Here is a 19,763-nt window from a genome sequence, read left to right on the forward strand (position 1 = left end):
AAGAGTCAGAAGATACCCTTAAATATACCCAGAAGATACTCATTAAATGTCTTTAATGATACTTCATTTTGTAGAAGTTTTAATTAATTTAACTCTGGCTTTATATTTGGCTTGATATTTGATGTTCAGGGTCCTGAGTAAGGTGCAAAAGCTCTGCAACCCCTTTCCCCCCTCTCCTTGGGGATTTGACTGTCTGTGTTTAAGGTCAGCTTTGATATGGCAGAGCTGTATGGTCTCAAACCTGAGCGCTGGGAGAAAGGCTGTGAGAATGCACTGTGGGGGCCTCCTGCCCTTGGCTTGGGTGCCACATTAGACCCAGGGCTTTGACATTCACGGTGTTATCAAGAGGATTTGTGTTTCTTCCTCTCTAAGGAAGGTCAAATTTTCAAGTGAAACCAATTTGTATGACTTCATCTGGTTTGTTGATTGTATTTTCCTTCATTTTTATCTCTCTTTCTATTTTTAATTTTTTTTTTATTTTACTTCATCTGTATTGTAATTTGGTAAACTGAATGTGTATCATTCTCCAGAACAGAAATTTCAGCTTGCTTCTTTTTAATCCTTTTGTTTCTGTTTTCTCTTTCTTGTCTCATATTCATATGGTAATTCAATTTTTTCATGACTCCTTAGCATATTGAAGACTTTGCTGATATTTTCTATATTCTTACCTCATCTATGTTCATTTAAATGATTTGAGGACAGAATATGAATGTAGATCAGCACCTGTTTCTGCGCTGATATCTCTTGTGGTTTGACATCATATTGCAATCTCTAAACCACTTTATGGCAATATTAAAAGTGCAGGTCCTGAGATTTTAACTTGCTAATGATTTACTTTCCATTTTAGTCCCAAAGTCCACCTGAGACTCACTGGAAAAGTCTTTTATATGCACATTTATCAGGGACTCCCCAGCTTTCCAAACTTTATTTACTGCTATTATAGAGAAATTACAACAGTTCTTTAGGCAACCTTATATACCACAGCAATGAAACATTTCTATCTATGTATGGAGATTGTTTCATAACCTATTTTTAGATGTTCAAGAACTTAGTTTTAGTTTTAAAAAAGTAAGAAAAAGATAAACAGAGTAGTTGTGAGCATAAACATTCTAGGATTGAGCTGTTTGTGTCATCCATTCAAATTTTCTTAGAGCAGAATTCATGAGTATTCTGACCAATTTCCTACCAGGTCCTCATAATTTCATGGATCTCATACCTAGTTATCCAGTAAAGATTCTGAGATTCTTGGGAAATTTCCACAGCAAAATATTTTAGAAATATATATATATATGTGTGTGTATATAAATCATCAGTGCTCAGACACTACAGCAGGATGGAGACTGCAGCAATTCATTCTAATAAGAATTCTGGGTTATGAGTGGCATTGCCACAGAGCAGTTGCCCTGGTGTCTCTGAAGTTCTAAGGCTCATTTAAAAGGAAAGAAAATAAAAGTACTATGGAATACTGAAGCAATTGCTTCAACCTGAACACGATCTTGTCACTTTTTCTTTGAACATGAGAATCCATCTTCAAAAAACCTTTGTCAGTTCTAAAGCACCATCAAAGCCTTCCTAAGCAATAGTGTAAACACAAATAGCTGATGAGACCTTTCATTATTAGGGCTTTAAAGCACTCAAAGGGAAAGAGCTCCAACAGGATGATTATTTCAGTCAAGAAGATTCCTTGTGTATCACATATAGACATCTTTAAGTGTCTGTAAAAAAATTATCTGGTTTCAACACAGTCTTTTGCACTATAATCCTCAGACGTTACTGGGTTTAATATTATTTATCTTGTAAAGCTAAATTTAACAGAAATTTCAACCAAAGCCTGTTTAGCTGTTTGAATCTATAAAGGTGTTGTAGCTGTTGTTTCTATAATCAAGGAAACAAATGTTATTTAAAATCCCCAAGCACCCTTGCAAGTGGCAAACTCTAAAGAAAGCAAAACCTGGAACCCACTGTAGTATCAAGAGTGATGCCCACATTCTTCCCACAGGGTTTGTTGGATAATTTCTCAATAAACATATTTGTTAATGATCTAAATACTTTGTCAATTACCTAAGATAGTGTGGTGCTGTTCTCTTCTAACTGCAGGTTAGTAAACATAAAATAAGAGTGATCCTGTAATGGTAGAAAGATGGACAACAAAAGCTTTCTTCCATCCTGTGACCTATGAATATAGTTTTTGTTAAATTGCTGCTGCAATCTTAACAAAGTAGTTGCACTGCTGAGATTCCAATTATTTTGTTTGTTTGTTTGTTTATGGTTTTTTTTAATCTAGTACAATATATTATGCAACTATGCTTCACAATGTGATGATCTAACAGTAGAATAATTATGAAAACAAAATTACTCTTGTTGAAGTCATACTTCAAACATTTTAGATGTGATCTGGATTGGCCACCCAGTTTGCTCATTATCTTTTTATTATTGATTGAATGAACCATGTATGAATGTACGCACTTTAAAATGAAAGCTCTTGGTCTGAAATCTGTGTTTTGATAATTGGTAGCTATTGTTTCTTACAAATATGATGCAACAACCCAAAAATATGTTGGGATAATAGCAGAGAAACATTCAACCCATTGTTTCCTTGAAAGGCTCAAGGTTAGTTCTAGAATAAATATTTCACTGTAACTCAGTCAGCAAGATGTATGTAACTGCATGAGATAAATATTTGGTCCCAAGAATTAAATAAAATAAAATGAAAATTGCACAAAATGTCCTTACCTGAGCAAATTAATGCATTTACACTGCATATGGGAAAGTCTTTCAAGAGTCTTTTAACTGAGGGGAGAACTAGAGTTCAAAACTAAAACCAAAGTAAAAGTCAAATATTAAATAGAACATAGTTGCTGTTCCCATTTAGTATTCTATTGTTTTAGCTGAGTTTGTCTCTTAAGGTCCCAGCCTTGGGAAAAGAGAACCCTTTCCCTTCTGAAGCAATCTAAATGCAACAAGAATCTATCATTTATAATTAATAAAATAATTATAATTTTTAATTTAAAATTTTGCAAGAATTATGTGGGAGAGTTTGTAGTTGTCTGCTGACTTCAAATCAGGCCTAAATTTCTCTAGATCTTTTCTAGGTCTTCTTGACCATAAATTTAGCTTGTGCAGGATGTTACTATAAGAGTATTTTCGTCTTCTTGAGGTTATTTCCCAGTTTATTATGTTCCACAATTTCAATCTCAGTAACAGAGTGACATTTGCAGAGCAAAACCAAGATAAGATATACTTTATATGAAATCCACTTTCTTTATTCTCTTCACCTAACTACCCACTCTTTCAGGTCTGGAATATGTTCTAAGTCAATCAGAAAGAGAAGGTTTTATACTGAATTAAATGAAATGCCATATTCAGACACCCAGTGTGTTTATGTCACAGCACCAAATGAGTGTTCTTGCCAGCAAACAGGCAGTGAATTTGGCACTGAGTTCCACTTTGGGCTAGCTAACCCTCCTTTGCAGGGTAAAGTCAATGTGAAAGTTTAAATCATTTAGGATTTTGTCCTCCATTATATATGACATTATCTCACTGTCACAATTAGGAATGCTGAAATTCACAGTTTGTGCATGTCTAAGGATCTTAGCACTGCATGTGCTCTGAGCATCCCTGGCATAGGTGCACACTCCTTATCTTTGGCCTAACACTATCAACATTTTAAATTTTCAAGACATTTCAACAGGCTAGAGTGTGTTCCTCAAGAACTTTGGAATGTTAAGTTTGAGAAAATTCCTCTATGATGAATAGATTTTATGTGCAGTTAAATAGCAGTTAATAAAGAAATGGGGTACATTTGTGCAAGGTTGGTAAATTATATGCTGGTTTAATAATTTTCAGGGTTGTGTATTCCACTGTTTTGTACAGGCGCTTATGCTTATAAAATAGAATTAAAGAATTTTGTAAATCCCTGCAAAGAAAATAAAGAATAGAAGCAAATGACCTATAATATAGAAGCAAAATTATTCTGATGATACTCATACGAAAAGTGGTATTTTCTATCCTCTGTTCCATGACACAATTTGGAATTTAATTCCTATATTACACTGCCCTTTTAAAGATAGGGAAGAATAGATATAAACACATTGTACATTGTAATCACAAACATATATTTAGCTATAAAAAGGCAAAATAAAATTTCTCTTGATAAATGATTTATGTTTTAATTTCAAATTAAACCCTCCAAGCTACTTAATAATCTTAAAAGCAGAAGTGTTTATTGCACTCAGTCTTTACTTGAAGACCTATTTTCAGTTGCCTCATCACAGAGCAGTTGAGTAAATGGGTCAGATCAATCTCTTTGTAAGAAAGCTTACTCTTTGTGACTGACTTTAAAGGAGTCTAGACAGCTATTTTGGATGCTGATGTCTAAATTTGGACAGAGAAGTCCTATTCCAGAAGTTTAGTTCAAAGTGGTTTGCAAAAGCTTAACCACTGTGAAAGAGTGAGAACTGTTTTTCCTCTGCACTTTGAAATAAAGTTGTGATGGTCAGTGTGGCAGTGATGTGCCTGGTATTGTCACTGTGAAAATCTCTAAACTATGACAAAATAATAAATCTTTGAAGTATAGGAATATAAGAATATATCTTCAGATACTGTAACTGTCAAAGCATGTAGATGTGGCACTTAGGGACGTGGTTTAGTGGTGGACTTGGCAGTGTTGAGTTTATGGTTGGCTCAATGATCTTGTAGGTCTTTTCAAACCTAAATGATTCTATGATCATTGGTGTGAGGAATTTTTCCTTGGTTCAAATTCCTGGCATTTATTGTCTCTCCCAGTCTCAAAGTGGTTGAAGATTCAAAGAGTATATTGAATATTAAAATCTTACTAAAAATACAAATCAGAAAAAAAGATGGATGCACACCTTTTTAAGTATTAATAAGTTTGATGAAAAATGTCTCCCCCGAAACTCTCAGCTGTATTGGGCCTGTCAGTGTCAGTGAAATTTTTTTATTTCTAGATGGCATTTATTTCCAAACACACACATCAAAGTTTCACAGCTCTCATTATGGAAAATTGTTAACTTTTATTCATCTGTCTTTGGTGATGACCCAGCCCCAGATGTGTTAGCAAAATTTATTACTTATTTCTTATTACTTCCTTATTCCTATCTCACAGAATAAGATAAAACCTCCATTTAATCAAACTGTTTCTGGACTAATATATTAGGTATTTATCTCCTGAGATTTAGGGATAAATTTGAAAGAAGACATGGAATTAGTTTAGAGTGGATTTATTTCTTTTCCCTTAGGAAAATTTACTCACAATCAACACCTTCAGCATTTAAAAGCCAAGGAGTGAGATATTGAGTGCCCAATATATACTTATAGAAAGGGGGACACACCTGAACAATCAAATGTGTGACAGGAAAAGTAAGATAAAAATAACCTGCAAATGAGGAAAAATTTTGAAAAAAATCTTGGAAAAGCTTCCTAAGTTCATGGATTCTTGGCCAATAAAGTGGAAATAATACCATGTCTCTATGCCAAAGTGAGGACAGTTAGATTATGCTGATTGAAATCATCTGTTTTTAAATTCTGGATCATAATGTTCTGATGGAAGTGCAGAACAAGACCAAATTCTTCTGGTTTAATGATTATACACTTGATAAAAGCCTGTTTTCTTTAATAACTGAGATAGGTATTTTGAGGGAGTTTCAGAGTCCATGAGGGATCATGAGTAGCATCAATCCAGACTTTTACCATATTTTTTACTTTACTTTCTGTTGTATCAATTTTCTGATTTTTGAATTGCATAGACCTACCACATTCCTCTGATGGAAATCCCCAGAAATTGGTCTGGGGGCACTTTGGGAGTCTTTGATGTTTTGGGACACCTTCTGAGACATGAACTGCTTCTCACATCAGTGTGACTGAATCAGTAAGAAGGGATTAATTCCCTCAGGCCTATGTGTGAATGTCCCAGCACTTCCCTGGAGGGAATTTTCACACCTGAGCCAGTTATGGCCCATCAGAAGGAATGAATGATACCTTCCCCAGTAGAGGGGAGGTTGTTTTACAGCTGAGCCAGTTGTGTGAGTGAGATATTAGCATTCAGTGGCATTTAGAGTCTTAAAAGTATTTTTGGGTTCTGAATGGCTACAACTGGAAATACTTCAAATTCTTATTTTCTTGTAGACATTTATTTATGGCTTTCCTAAAGTAAAAATGTAGGGGGAGAGTAATTAAATTTTGAAATACCTAATTCCCAAACTGGCAGTTAACAATGAAACAGCAGATAACACTGTCTTCAAGGTCTGTTACAAACAAAAGGGTAAATAACACCAATGTCAGTTGTTGGTTTTTTTGGTGACAGACAGGGCAGTCTTCATATTAGTTACAGATATGTGGGTTTCAAATATCATCTAAATGATTCAATCCAAGTTTGTTCTGCTCCTTTGGGTGTTATAAACCAACTGCTTAGACTGTTCAAAGATTCAAAGACACCTTTTACCTGCTACAGAGAAGACCATATGGAATTATTGGTTCCATTCTTTTGCCTGTGGGACCTGTGGTAAAACCTGCTGTTCAAAGTTCTGAACTTTATTTAATCATCTGACTCACAGTGCTATCTACTGTAAAATGTAGGGAGTTACACAAAAATATTCTTATAATTTATGGAAATGTTCTCATCTCTGGTTAAAAGTGGAAAACTCAGATTTATTGCATTTGTTCGTTCGTTGAATTGCAGTGACATGTATTAGAAAGTATTGTTAGTAAGAGCTAGCTTTCACTTGATTGTACTTTTTTTGTGCTTTGTCTCAATTCTGTCTTCATTGATTTTTGGAATTTTCCCTGTCCTTTTTTTGTTGTTGTTTGTTTTCCAGTTGTAAAAGTCTTGTTAATAAAACATGAAAGATGAGAGTATCATTAATGCTGGTTCTCCCTTCTTGGATTCACATCAAGTCTGAAAAAAGCAAAGCATTGACTTCAAATTAAGTCTTGATATGATATGCTTGTCTCCTTCCTCTACTGTTCCTTATAAATTCATCCTGTTGAGATAAGAATTTGCATTTGATTTAGATATTCTTCCTGAACTGCTTCTAAAAGGGAATGCTGTGTTTAGAAAAGGATATGTATAGAGATGCTACTCTTTTGTATCAAAAGATACTGAAGTAATGCCTCTTATTTATTAGGAGTGAAAAATAAAGCATTTAAGGTGGAGGGACACTGCTTTGTTTGTTGTTGTTGTTGTTGGTTTTGGGTTTTGGGGGGTTTTGGTTGTTTGGTTGGGGTTTTTTTGGGTTTTTTTGGTTTTTTGGCAGGACACCTAGGAAGTTGGAAGGTTTCTCAACTTCTCTTTAGGCAGGGCATTTGGCTTACTGAACTGTTGAGTCTGATCCTCTGTGTTTTCAAGACCTCAATGTCCATCATTTATAGACATAGAAACATGTCAAGTTAGGAGTAAAATGCTAATTCTACAGATTCCAGAATGATGGCTTAAAATGTTTTGCATTAAACAAGGAGTGTATGTGCATGACAACCATGCACATACACTCCTGTTATGATAAGAGAAGTGTTAAGGAGAACCAAACTCCCCTAAATTATCCAAAGATGCTGCTGTGGTTCTTAACATCTTCAGAAAGTTTTCACTCCTGGCATCTATGCCAACAACTTCTAGTATCTTGTTGTAACTTTCAAGAAATTTCAGTATGTTTAGAATACTTTATTTCCCTTCTAATACTGCTCTTAAGTTCCTCCCTTCCTCCCAGCCATCAAACTGTCAGTTCTGGAACAGCCTCTTTGTTTCTCTTATACTTCCTAATTTTCAGTTTCAGGTCCAGGTTCTGCTATTTACAGCACTGATTTCATCCTTTCCTTGCTAGTCCTGAACTTTCTTTCAAAATAATATGTCCAACCACCTTTTTTTTTCTGTCAGTGACTTCAAAATTCTAGTTTCAGCAATTTCAAATAATGAGAAAGAAGTCCTTATTTGTCCCTTTCACTTAGAGGAGATTTTCCTTACAATGTATTTCAACCATATATTGTAATTAAGTGATAAAGATTATTTTTGTTACTGTCCAAACCTGGACCATTAAGCAGTTCTCATCTCTGAAATGTGATTTTCATTTCTTAGCTTGCATATAGGTACTAGGACACTCTCCAGAGAAGGGAGGCCTTGCACATCATGAAATGGCTTCTCTAAGTCAGATCCTAATTTGACTAGCTATTTGACTAAATATTCAAATTGTGCTGACTACAATCCTTAAGTTGTTCTCCCAGAAGCTGACTTTTGTCCCCAGCAAACGAATATTAACAAAGAAATTAAAGAACACAAGGTTCTAAAAAAAGGATTAAAATGTAAAATGTATTGGATCAGTGAGCCAACCATGGGAGGCGTCCACTGGACTTGCTATTTGTGAAGAGAGAAGGACTGGTGGCTGATGTGGCAGAGATTGTCTTGGGCACAGCAATCAAAAATATGAAGTTTTTCATTCTTCAAGAAATAAACAGGTGGATCATCAGATCTGCTATCTTGACTTCTGGAGGGCAGACTTTGGCCCCTTTAGAAGACTGGTTTTAAGAGTTCCTTGGAAGGCAGTTCTGGAGGACAAAAGAGTACAGGAGACTGAATACGCTTTGAGAAAGAAATCCTAGAGAGGCAGGAGCAGGCATCAATGTGGGCCAGAAGAAAGTGTAATACCTTTGGAGGAAGGGGCAGATCACTCAGGAGAACTATAAGAATGTTGTGAGTTTATGCAGGGGAAAAATTACCAGGGTCAAAGCCCATCTAAAGCCTAATCCATCTGATACTGTGAAAGGCAACAAAACTTTGTACTTTTTTTTCAAGTACATCATTAACAGAAAGAGAGCTAAATAGAATCTCTATCCTTTACTAGATGCAGAAGGACGAAGTATAAGGAAAAGACAGGTCTCTTTTTGTCTAAGTCTCTAATAGAGCAACCGGAGTACACAGTTCCCTAGGCTGGAAGTTACTGATGAAGAGAATGAAGCTGCCATAAACCAGGATGAAATTGTCAGCAACCTCTGTGCCACTTAGACATGCACAAATCTCTGGAGCTGGATGGCATCCACCCAAAGGTACTGAGGGAGCTTGTGGAAGCACTCACCATGACACTCCATCATGACCAGGGATGTCCCAGTTGATTACAAGTTAGCAATTGTGGTGACCACATATAAGAACAGTCAGAAGGAGGATTCAGGGAAATACAGGCCTGTCAATCTGACCTTGGTGCCAAGGAAGATTATGGAGCAGGTCATCTTGAGGGCCATCATGAGACACATGCAGGACAACCAGGAGATCTGGGCCAGGCAGCATAGGTTTAGGAAAGGCAGATCCTGCTTGACTAACTTGGTTTCCTTCTCCAACAAGGTGACAGGCTTAACAGTCATGAAAGGCCATGAATTTTGGTGTGGCTTCCCACAGCATTCTCCTGGAGAAACTAGCTCCTCATGGTGTGAACAGGTGCAATCTTCTTTGGGGAAAAGCTGTCTCAATGACTGGCTCAGAGCTTGGTGGTGGATGAGGTTAAATCCAGCTGAGGGACAGTTACAAATGATGTTCCACAGAGTTCAGTGTTGGTGCTAGTCCTGCTTAATGTCTTTATCAATGGTCTGGATGAGACGACTGAGTGCACCCTCAATAAGTTTGTAGATGACATTAAGTTGGAAGTGTTATCTGATAGATGATAAGAAGGCTGGATCATTGGGCCAAGGCCAATTGTATGAGATTCAACAAGTGCCAGATCCTACATTTCAGTCACAACAACTCCATGTTGGGGCAGAGAAAGTCTTAGCTAGAAAGTGAGCCAGAGGAAAAGAATCTGGAGGTGTTGGTTGACAGTCAGATGACTGACAACCAGCAGTGTGCCCAGATGGCCAAGAAGGCCAATGGCATTCTGGCTGTATAAGAGATAGTGAAGCCAGCAAGAGTAGGATGGGTTGGCCACCTGTACTAGGCACTGGTGTGGCTGCCCCTTGAAACCTGTGTTTAGTTTCGGGCCCCTCAGTACAAGAAGGATATTGAGGTGCCAGAGCATGTCTAGAGAAGGGTAATGTGATATTGGAGCCCTGGAAAAAGTTAAAGATAGAATCTAAAATGTTAAGCTTTGTGTTTTCCCAGATCAACTACACCTGCGTAAGCAGTATGATAAATGAAATAATTGTTAGATGTGATGATTGTTAGTAATTAAATATAATTATTATATAACCATAAGAAGAATAATGAGAAACTATGTTGGAAATTCAGAGGCGGGCTATGCTTAGCTGAAATCTATGTTTACGATAGAACAACATAAGTTTAATAATTAACATGAAAGTTATGTAACGATAGAGTATAGAACATGATCATCTTGGATGTATGGTCAGAGTCAGATTTGGGTTGAATATACCCCTGGCACCCAGAGCTCTTAATAAAAAGCACCGCATATAATCCCTCTGTGATTCTGTGTTTTGGAACGCTAACAGATGGAGCTGGTGAAGGTTTTGGAGCACAGGTCTCAAGAGGAGTGGCTGAGGGAGCTGGGTTTGTTTAGCCTGGGCAAAAGGAGGCTCAAGGGGAGACCTAATTGATCTCTACAACTACCTAACAGGAGGTTGTACTGAGGTGGGTGTCAGTCACTTCTCCCAGCTAACAAATGACAGGACAAGGGGAAATGGCCTCAAGTTACACTAGGGAAGATTAGATACTAGGAAAAATTTCTTCACTGATAGGGTGCTCAGGCGTTGGAACAGATTACCCATTGAAGTGGTGGAATTACCATTCCTAAAAGTGTGCAAAGTCATGTGGATGTGGTGCATGTTTTAGTTGTGAGCGTGGCTCTCCTAGGTTAATGGTTGGACCTGATGATCTTAGAAGTCTTTTAGACCCTAAACAGTTTTGTGATTCTATAAAAAAGAGTTAGAAATACTTAATAAAGGTGTTTATTTTTACATATTTTTGTGGCCCCATTACTTCACTTATGGTTATCATTGCTGAAGTAGGTCATTATTCTATTTTATAATATAATGCCATGGTATGTGACTTCCTATCTACTTAAGATGCATATTGTAGAGGAATGTGCCCCAGGGGGTATTTTCACATACTAGAAATGACTTTCCATATCTGATAAACTGCTTAGGTTTGAATAGTGGAGCAATTTCCTTTCCTTTCTTCCTCTGAAATGGACCAAATACACTTTACATAGTCTAACTAAAATAATTTCAAGGTAGATTAGAAGCATAGGCTTGCTTTGGGTGAAATTCACTTTCCAAAACCTCAAAGAGATTCAGAGGCTGCACAGATATTGTAATTTTCTACACACTAGTACACTTTAATTCTTCTGTTCTGAGTCTGATGTCAATGGAGCACACTTTACCAATTGTCCTAATGAGTAGCTGGTACTGACAGTGTAGCTACTGAGTGGCTATCACCACAACTAATATGGGCTATGCAGTGCCATATAGCTGAATCTTGACAGTGGATTTGTGTCAATTTCTAAATCCCAGGAAAAGAAATAGGATTAATTATAATTCATCAGACTATATAATAGATTACTTGGTTTAAATGCCTGCATATGTGAAGATCAAAGTCAATTATCATCTGTATATTAACCACAAAAACATCACCTATGAATCCTATTTATATTATCACTTTAAGATAAGGCATTTTGAACAACCTAGTACCTAAGTCCCCTGCTATGATATTCCTCTTGAAAATTATTTCTCTAAATTCACAATGAATAAATAACTCAGACACTTGGAAATCAGTTATCTTTTAATATTGTAGATGTGATCAACAAAGTTCCCCATGTATGGAGAGTTTGGGCGTAATTGCCAATATACTGGCAATGTAACAGTACAGCTGTACAAAAACTGTTACAGCTCATTGATGCATGATTAATATTAATTGTTTATGTGATATCTACTGAGTGAGACATGAAAAAAGCACAGTGATGATCATCTGTTTCATTCTGATCTTATTGTTGAAGTTCAAATCTTATTTGAGTAAAAATTTGGTTGCAAAGTTAAATTGAAGTTTCTTCCCATTATTAGAATTCTCTCTTCCATATTTAGAGTTCAAAGTTGCCTATCTGTTGGGTATTATCTCCTACTAGAGAAACTTCCACTCCCCATTGATTACATTAAAGTCTTATTTTTATTGTCAACCATAGGGCTGCTTAAGGCACTATTATCAGGTGATGTATACAGTTCTTGTTTAGGACATAAACCAGGAATTTTTCCAATAGATGTTTAAGTATTGTACTTGTAAAAATTAACTGGTGGGTTTTTTGTGTTGTTTTCTTTGGGTTTTGTTAGGGTTCCTTAAATTATTTAATTTTATAACCATAATGACTGCTTCTAAGTTTAGATGCAAAACTAGGTCCCAGTCATGTAATTTGCTCCACTTAGGTTTCCCCTTTATTTTTTTTTCAAAGATTATTTTTATAGCCAAAGGGCTTTATTGGTCCATCTATTAATATTTTTCTTCCATGCATCTAAATTAGCACTGGAATTGTAAAAAGCTAGAGACACAAAATAAAAAAACCAAAACAAATATATTAAATTGATAACTACATATTCTTATTTATTTTTTTTTAAGGGGGGAGGGGAAATTCTATTTCCCCTCTCCCCTTAAAAAAAAAGGCTCAAAGAACAAAGCACAAGGATAAGACACTTGATAAAATATATTAGTATTCATAAACAAGACCAAGAGTTTCTAAGAATAAACCAGAACAAGACATGACACTTGCGTAAGCAAAATGGAATGGAGAAGTTGGTGCAAAACAGTTTTATTGGTATGCTGTTGAACCTCAAGGAGAGAAGAAGAAAAAAAAAGACTTCTCTAGAATTCTTTATGACCTGCTATGCTGCTATTGTATATTTACTATTGCAAATATTAATGACTTGGGTGCCTCATTTAAATGTTTGATGAAGGTTATTTTGGAGCAACTGAAGAAATGTTTCTGGTTAGGCCCAGAATTTAGAATTTGTCTCAATAAATTGAAGTAGTGTTCTGGAAAAAAATAAGAATGATATTATACAAGCACTGTTTTCTACACTTGGGAGTAAATGAGTAGTTCAGCAAGTGCAAATGAGGAAGCAGCTAATCAGGGGTAGCAGAAAAGGACATAGATATCGCTGTGACACAGCAAATATGAAACTACAATATCATGCTATTGCAAAGGAGATCATATTGGGATTTCTGAACACGATGGGAACCTGAAAACAGTAATAGTATTCTTTCCTTCCACCTACTACTTTTGTATTTGCTGTACTCTTTGCAGTTCTGCTCCCTGTAATGCAGTGATATGGACCAATTAGAAGCACTGGCAAAAGAAGTTTTGAGATACTTAGAAATCATACAGAATAGAGTGGACTGGGACAGATACAAGAAAATCAAAAAGAATGGTTGAGACTGGAAGGGACCTCTGAAGGTCTAGTCTAACCCTCTCCCTAATCAAGCAAGGCCACCTGCAGCTCTTGGGACCATGTCTAGAGAGGTGGATACCTTCCAGGTGGGAGACTCCATTCACTCACTGGACAACCTGTGCTGATGTTTGCTTATGCCCACAGTAAAAAAGTGTTTGCTGATGTTCAGAGTGAACATCCTCTGTTTCAGTTGGTAGCTTTGTCTCTGATCTTGTCCCTGGGCACCACTGAATAGAGCTTAGTTTCACCTTTATTACACCCTCCCTTCAGATGTTTACATACATTTATAAGTTCCTCCTTGTGACATTTCTTCTCCAGCCCTTCTTCATGTGGCAGAGCCTTCAGTCCCTTCATCATCTCCTTTTGTCGAATGTTTTCCAGTTTGTCCATGTGTCTCTTGTACTTGAGAGCCCAGAACTGGACACATTACATTAGGTCTCGTCTCTCCAGTGATAACTGGAGCGTAAGAATTATCTCCCTCAACATGCTAGCAACACTTCTCTTAATCCAGCCCAGGACACCATCAGCCTTTTCCATAATGGTACGTTGTTAGCTCAAGTTTAACTTCATGTCCACCATTTCTTACACACCAGGAGCCCAGGGCTTTTCCTGCCAAGCAGTGTTGCAGCTAATCAACTGCAAATTGGGGGTTGTTCATTCCCACGTGCAGACCCTGCACTTGCCTTTGTTGTTCTTCATGTGATTCTTGTCAGGCCACTCCTCCAGCCTGTCAGTATCCTCCTGGATGGCAGCACAGTCCTCTGGTGTATCAGCTGCTCCTCCCAGTTTGGTGTCATTGGCAAACTGGATGAAGGTGCACTCGGCTCCATCATCCACATTATTAATGAAGATGTGGAATTATATGGACCGAGTAATGACCCCTGGTGTACATTGCTATTTACTGGCCTGCCACTTCATGCTACTGACACCATCATCCTCTGGGCCTGGTCCTTGAGCCAGTTTCCCACCTACCTCACCATCTGCTCATCTGGCCCATACATCAACTTCTTCATGAGAATCTTATAGGAAAGAGTGCAGTATGCAATATCCAGTGCTCTCTCCTCATCCACCAAACTGGTCACCTAATTTTAGAAGTTTATCAATTTGGTCAAACTTGGCTTTCCCTAGGTGAATCTATGCTGACTCCTCCTGTCCTACATGCGCCTGGAAATGGTTTTCAGGATTAGGTGCTCTATCACTTTTGCGGGAACTGAGATGAAGCTGACTAGTCTAGAGCTCCCTGTGTCCTCCTTTGGCCTTCTTTAAGAAAGAAGTGACATTCAGCTTCCTGCGTAATATTTATTCAGTTGTTCAGAAGACACTTTTAGAGAGAGGAATAAAAACTTGTCTTTATGTTGTCTGCAGGTAAGAGTGATGATTATCAATTGTCATAAGGCTATTTGAGGCAAACACCAGAATATTTTCTAACAATAACAACAGCAAAGCCATGAAAGTCTTCCCGGGAGGGCTAAATATCTGTTGGAGAATATTGTACAATGCATCATGACTGGCACCAAATAAAATAAAACTTTCTAGCTATGTATGTATGTCCAAAGGCATTCAGACACAGGTTAAGCTTTATTCTTTTATGGCCTCTGGTAGAGTCTATTTTAGCCCTCTTAGTAATGTAATACACTTCAGTATGTCTTTTAAATCATAAAGTGAGTCAAACGTAAGTCTTGAATAAGGTAAGGTAGTCCAAATGCAAGATATTAATTCTAGAGTTATGGAATATCATCTTGAAAGAGTCTGGATGTTCCTATCAGCAAAAGTCATTGGATTCCATCTTGCTAGGCAAGAAGAAAAGAGAACTGTCTGATGTACAGATCGATGCAGCACTATGAGAAACATCATGCCTGCTATGTCACACAGGTTGATACTTTTAAAATTAGCAATAACACATGAATAGCACAGGTTATTGATGAGGTACAAATTCCTCATCAATTTTGTATGTGATCCATCAAACTGACATATGGATATAACCTATGGCTCACTGTCTCCCTCAAGTGGATGATACAAGAAAAGGGATTTGTTTCTTTTAGACAGATTTTTTGTTTTTATTCCATCCTGCTTTGACTCATTCTTCTGTTTGAAGGGACATGGCTTGATACATGCAGCCAGCTCCACCAAGAATATGAGTATACAAGGTCATTATTGAAAGCTGTGAAAAGGCAACATTTGGGAGGATAATTCTTTCTTTGCCCATGAGATGTACCAAAAATCTTTGTCATAGCAGGAGGAGACAGATTTCCTGAAAGGCCACACAATATGGTTCACAACTGCAAGAGGGTAAAAAAAAATTAAAACAATGGCTGGCAGAAAGAACAAAAAGCTCAGTTGTCTGCAATCTGAAATCCCAAAGGTTTTCCTCACTGTTTTCTGTGGCAGGGTACAAGCTGTGAACCACACATCTTGAACAAATGTCAGTACTCAGATTTGGGTGATTAAATTGGACAGAATCTGTTTAGGGTTGCTAAGCCACAGCATCCAGAATCCCTAAAATATTGTTGGTTTTGTTGGTTGGGGGTCTTTGTAGATCTGGCATTATAAAAAATATTTGATGGAAACTCTTTTGAAAGATCTTAAATTCTGTCAGTGTGTGTGTTACCATAGCTGACCTAAATGGAAAGACAAAGCAGGAAAGAAAAAAGTATTAAATATTCAGATTTACTGGGTACTAGTGATAGATTTCTGTGGGGAAAGGATGAATCTGTCATCCTTTGGTAACTTAATTTTGGAAGGCTTAAAGGAATTAGGCTGCAAGTTTACATTACTCCTAACTCTGAGGTGTAAATGCATCTACTGGGAATATAATAAACACAGATAATTTCATTTAAAAGGTTTAAAATAATACTGAGAAAACCAAACAAACTCAAAACCACAAAGATCTTTACAGATATGTTTACTTTTAATGGGGTAAATTCTTATTGGCTTTTATAAAAATTGTTTTAAATGGATGGTGTAAAGTTGACATGCATATTCTTAATTGATAAATTTATAAATTGCAATTAAAATAGTCAACAATAAAACAAGCAAGCAAGTAACGAAGTTTGGGGGCTGGCTTGGGGAGGTTGTGAGATTTTGTTTGTTTATTGTCTTTTTTGTTTTGTTTTGGTTGTTTGTTGTTATTTTTCTGTTGTTTTGCTTTGTTTTTTGTTGTTAGAGTCCAGGACCTTGTGTAGCAAATTCTCTGTTACATCTCATTTTGGATACTGACAAACTGAGTCGGTACTTTCCTGTTTCTTTCTCGTGGTCAATACTGATAAAGTTCAAAGTTCCTTCAGTGTAACTGGGAAGAAACATGAGAAGTTCTGTCAATATTGAAATGAAGGAGTTTTGCAATAGTCAACACTTGAGAAATTACAATCACTGACTGTCTTTCCATTATGTCCCTGACTTGCAGCGTGATCTTAGGCTTGTTCATCCAACATTCCTGCTCCAATATTCCTCATTTGAGTACTAATGAGACATACGAAAAGCCCCTAAATACCCTGAATAATAGATAACAATAGGTAATGACAACAGCACTGGTGGCACTGGGAACCTCTTTCTTGTCAGAGAGGACCTAATTCTTGGTAAATTGTTGTTGGCTGAGGAAAGCATTGAGAATTTAATGTCTGGACAGAAATGTAACCCAGGCAACAAGGGAAAAGGCTCTACATCAATGTAGTTGAGTTGAAGTGAATACATGAGGGTATTACACAATCCATCCACAATGTCAGAACCATACCCCTTTTCTTCCCCGGCCTTCCTTTGTCATCCTAGAGTGACAGCTTTGACTCATGTATTTTTCATGTTTGACTTGCTCTCTGTTTGTTCGCTGGTCAGAAAACTCTGGATAGTATGTAGCAATGCAAAAGCAGTCAGTGATAAAACAAAAAGGGACGAAATCACCGAATCAGTGCTTGCACAAGCGTTTGCTCATCCGACCTCATACACTTCCCTCCCTGTGGCTGGTCTTGTAGCGTTAACCTGCCTTGCCTTCCCCGGAGACCGTGGAGATGACTTGGTTACTCCTGTGGCGATCCCCGCCACTCCTTTCCCTCCTGCAGGATCGCACAGACTCTGCTTTCCACTACGTTCTTCCGCTCAGTTTTCCACCCGCGACCCGCTCAGTCCTGGAGTCCTGGAGAAGCTCCTGCCCAGCTCCCCTCACCGCCCTGGGTGGCATGGAGCGCTTTGCTTTAGCACCGCGTTTGCTTTTAACAAGAGTTATCTCCATTACCGCTTCGGGCAAATGAACTGACTAATGAGTTTTTTGTCGGCCATGGAAGTGTGCTGCAAGTAATTAAGGGATGTGCTGTGGGACCGATTAAGCTGCAAGTCACAGCGGCCGGAGCCCAATCGCTGCGAGCCCGTCGCAATCTGTGCCGCCTGCGCTCGGCTCCACAATGGGATCATTGACTATTTATTTACTTCGCACAACAACTCTGCTGTTTATTTAATTATAGGAGCTTTTCAGTCACCCACCCCCACCCGCTCCAACCCCATCTCTTCGGCGCTTTTTGAGCCCTCCCCTCCCGCCTCTGATAGCCGGTTTGTCGCTTGGGCAGATGAAGCGGGGCAACGCCTGAGCATCCTTTGTAGGGTACGGGCTGCGCTCCCCCGACGGATCCGGGAACGGGAATTTTCCGTGAGGGAAAGGCGAGGAGACAGGGATTTTCCTGTCAAATTGCTCATCACATCTGCCTGGAGGTCAGACCTCGAGAAGGCTGCACTGTGGAGCGGGAGGCGCAGGGGAAATCCTGCAGCTCTTCAAGGCATGTCCGAGTCACGAAACAAAATCGGGAGAAGCTCACAAGAGGCGAAGAGACGCCTGTGGCGCTGCGGGGGCGAGTGCGGCTGGGCGAGGGAGGAAATCATTGGCACTCCCGCAAGGCGGGGCGGACGATACATTTCCCACCCCAATTCACCAGGGAGGCCTCGGTCCTTTTACCAGAGCCCCCTCCCGCAGCGTTGACGCTTAGGAGCGAGTCGGGGGCCGAGGGAGGGGGGCTGCTGGGGCAGATGTGGTCACTCACTCCCTGGATCCTCTTCCAACCCGGGGAAGTGCCCGAGCTCAGTACCCGCTAGTTCAAGGAAGGAGTGGGGACAGGCGGGTTTCAGCATGACAACAAGTCGAGAAGCAACCGAAGCTTTTTCGAGCACCCCCGCAGTCTGAGATAGGAGCACTCCACTCACTCCCGCATCCAGGGGGAAGGATGGGGACGGGCAGGGGTCTCTGAAGCTGTTTCACAGGCGGCAGGATCCAACTCCCCCTTTCTCCGCGTTCACAAAAGGGGCTCGGGGGCCCCAGTTGGGAGCTTGGACTGTTAACCCCGCTAAAACTCACTGCCCGGCGAGTTCGGGCTCTTGGGGAGACGGTGGGAGAGCGGTGGGAGAGCGCTGCGCCCAGCGCCGGCCGGCGGCACCGGCGACACTTGGCCGTGCGGGGAGCCGGCAGCGGCGGCCGTAGAGAAAGCGGTTTCTGCTCCTTTAAAGGGCGCTGTGCAGCGCTCCCGAAGGGAGGCGGATCTCCCTCCTTCCTCCCTTCCCTCCATCCCTCCCTTCTTCCCTCCCTCCTTCTCGCTCTCCCTCCTCCCTCGCTCCCTCCTTCCCTCCCTCCCCGCTTGCCGCCGCCGTCAGTGGTGCCCGGACGCCGGCTGCACCGCAGCCCGGGCTGTCCCCGGCGTCCTGCCGCCGCCCTTCCTCCCCCGCCTCCGCTTTCCTCTCCCTCCCCGATTCCCCTCCCGCAACTCAAGGTAGGAGGATGTCCCGGGTCTCCGGCTGGCCGCCGCGGCCGGAGGGGTTGCATGCCAGCGAGGGGCTGCGGGGGGGCCGGGGGTGGCGGGGGATGCTCCGTGGCCGCGTCGTGCCGAGGGCTGCACACCACGATGGCTCTCGGCCAGCTGTCTCGGGGCAAAGGCGGGCGCTGAGCCGGCCGACCCGAGCGCTGCTGCCGCCCGGGTCTGTCCCTCGCTGTGGGGAAAGCAGACCTGTCGGCTTCCTGTCTTCCTTCCATCGCTGCTCCGCATCGTCAGAGCCGCCGCTGTCCCCACGCTGAAAGTGGAGCTGTGGGAAAGGGGAGCAAGAGGCCGGGGCAGCGCAGCCTCCCGATGCCCCTCGCCCGGGGCTCTCCCGGTGGCCCGGGGCTCCCTCCCGCAGCCGGAGCGGTGCTCCCGAGCCGGGCTCAGGGGGCCCGAGCCGGCTGCAGTGAGGATGTGCCCCCCGCTCTCGTGGGGGAGCGGAGGTGAGAACCGGGCTCTAACTTCGCTAGAGTTGTGGGTGGACAGCAGTCTGTACTTCCGTAAGGTCTCCCCCTGCCCCTACCCGGCCCCACCGTACGGCGCTGACAGTCCCCCTTTCGGCTTATCGGCAGCCCTGTCATTTATTTCTGAACAAAATCA

The sequence above is a fragment of the Ammospiza caudacuta genome, chromosome 3 (assembly GCF_027887145.1).
Source record: "Ammospiza caudacuta isolate bAmmCau1 chromosome 3, bAmmCau1.pri, whole genome shotgun sequence".
Classification (NCBI taxonomy): domain Eukaryota; kingdom Metazoa; phylum Chordata; class Aves; order Passeriformes; family Passerellidae; genus Ammospiza; species Ammospiza caudacuta.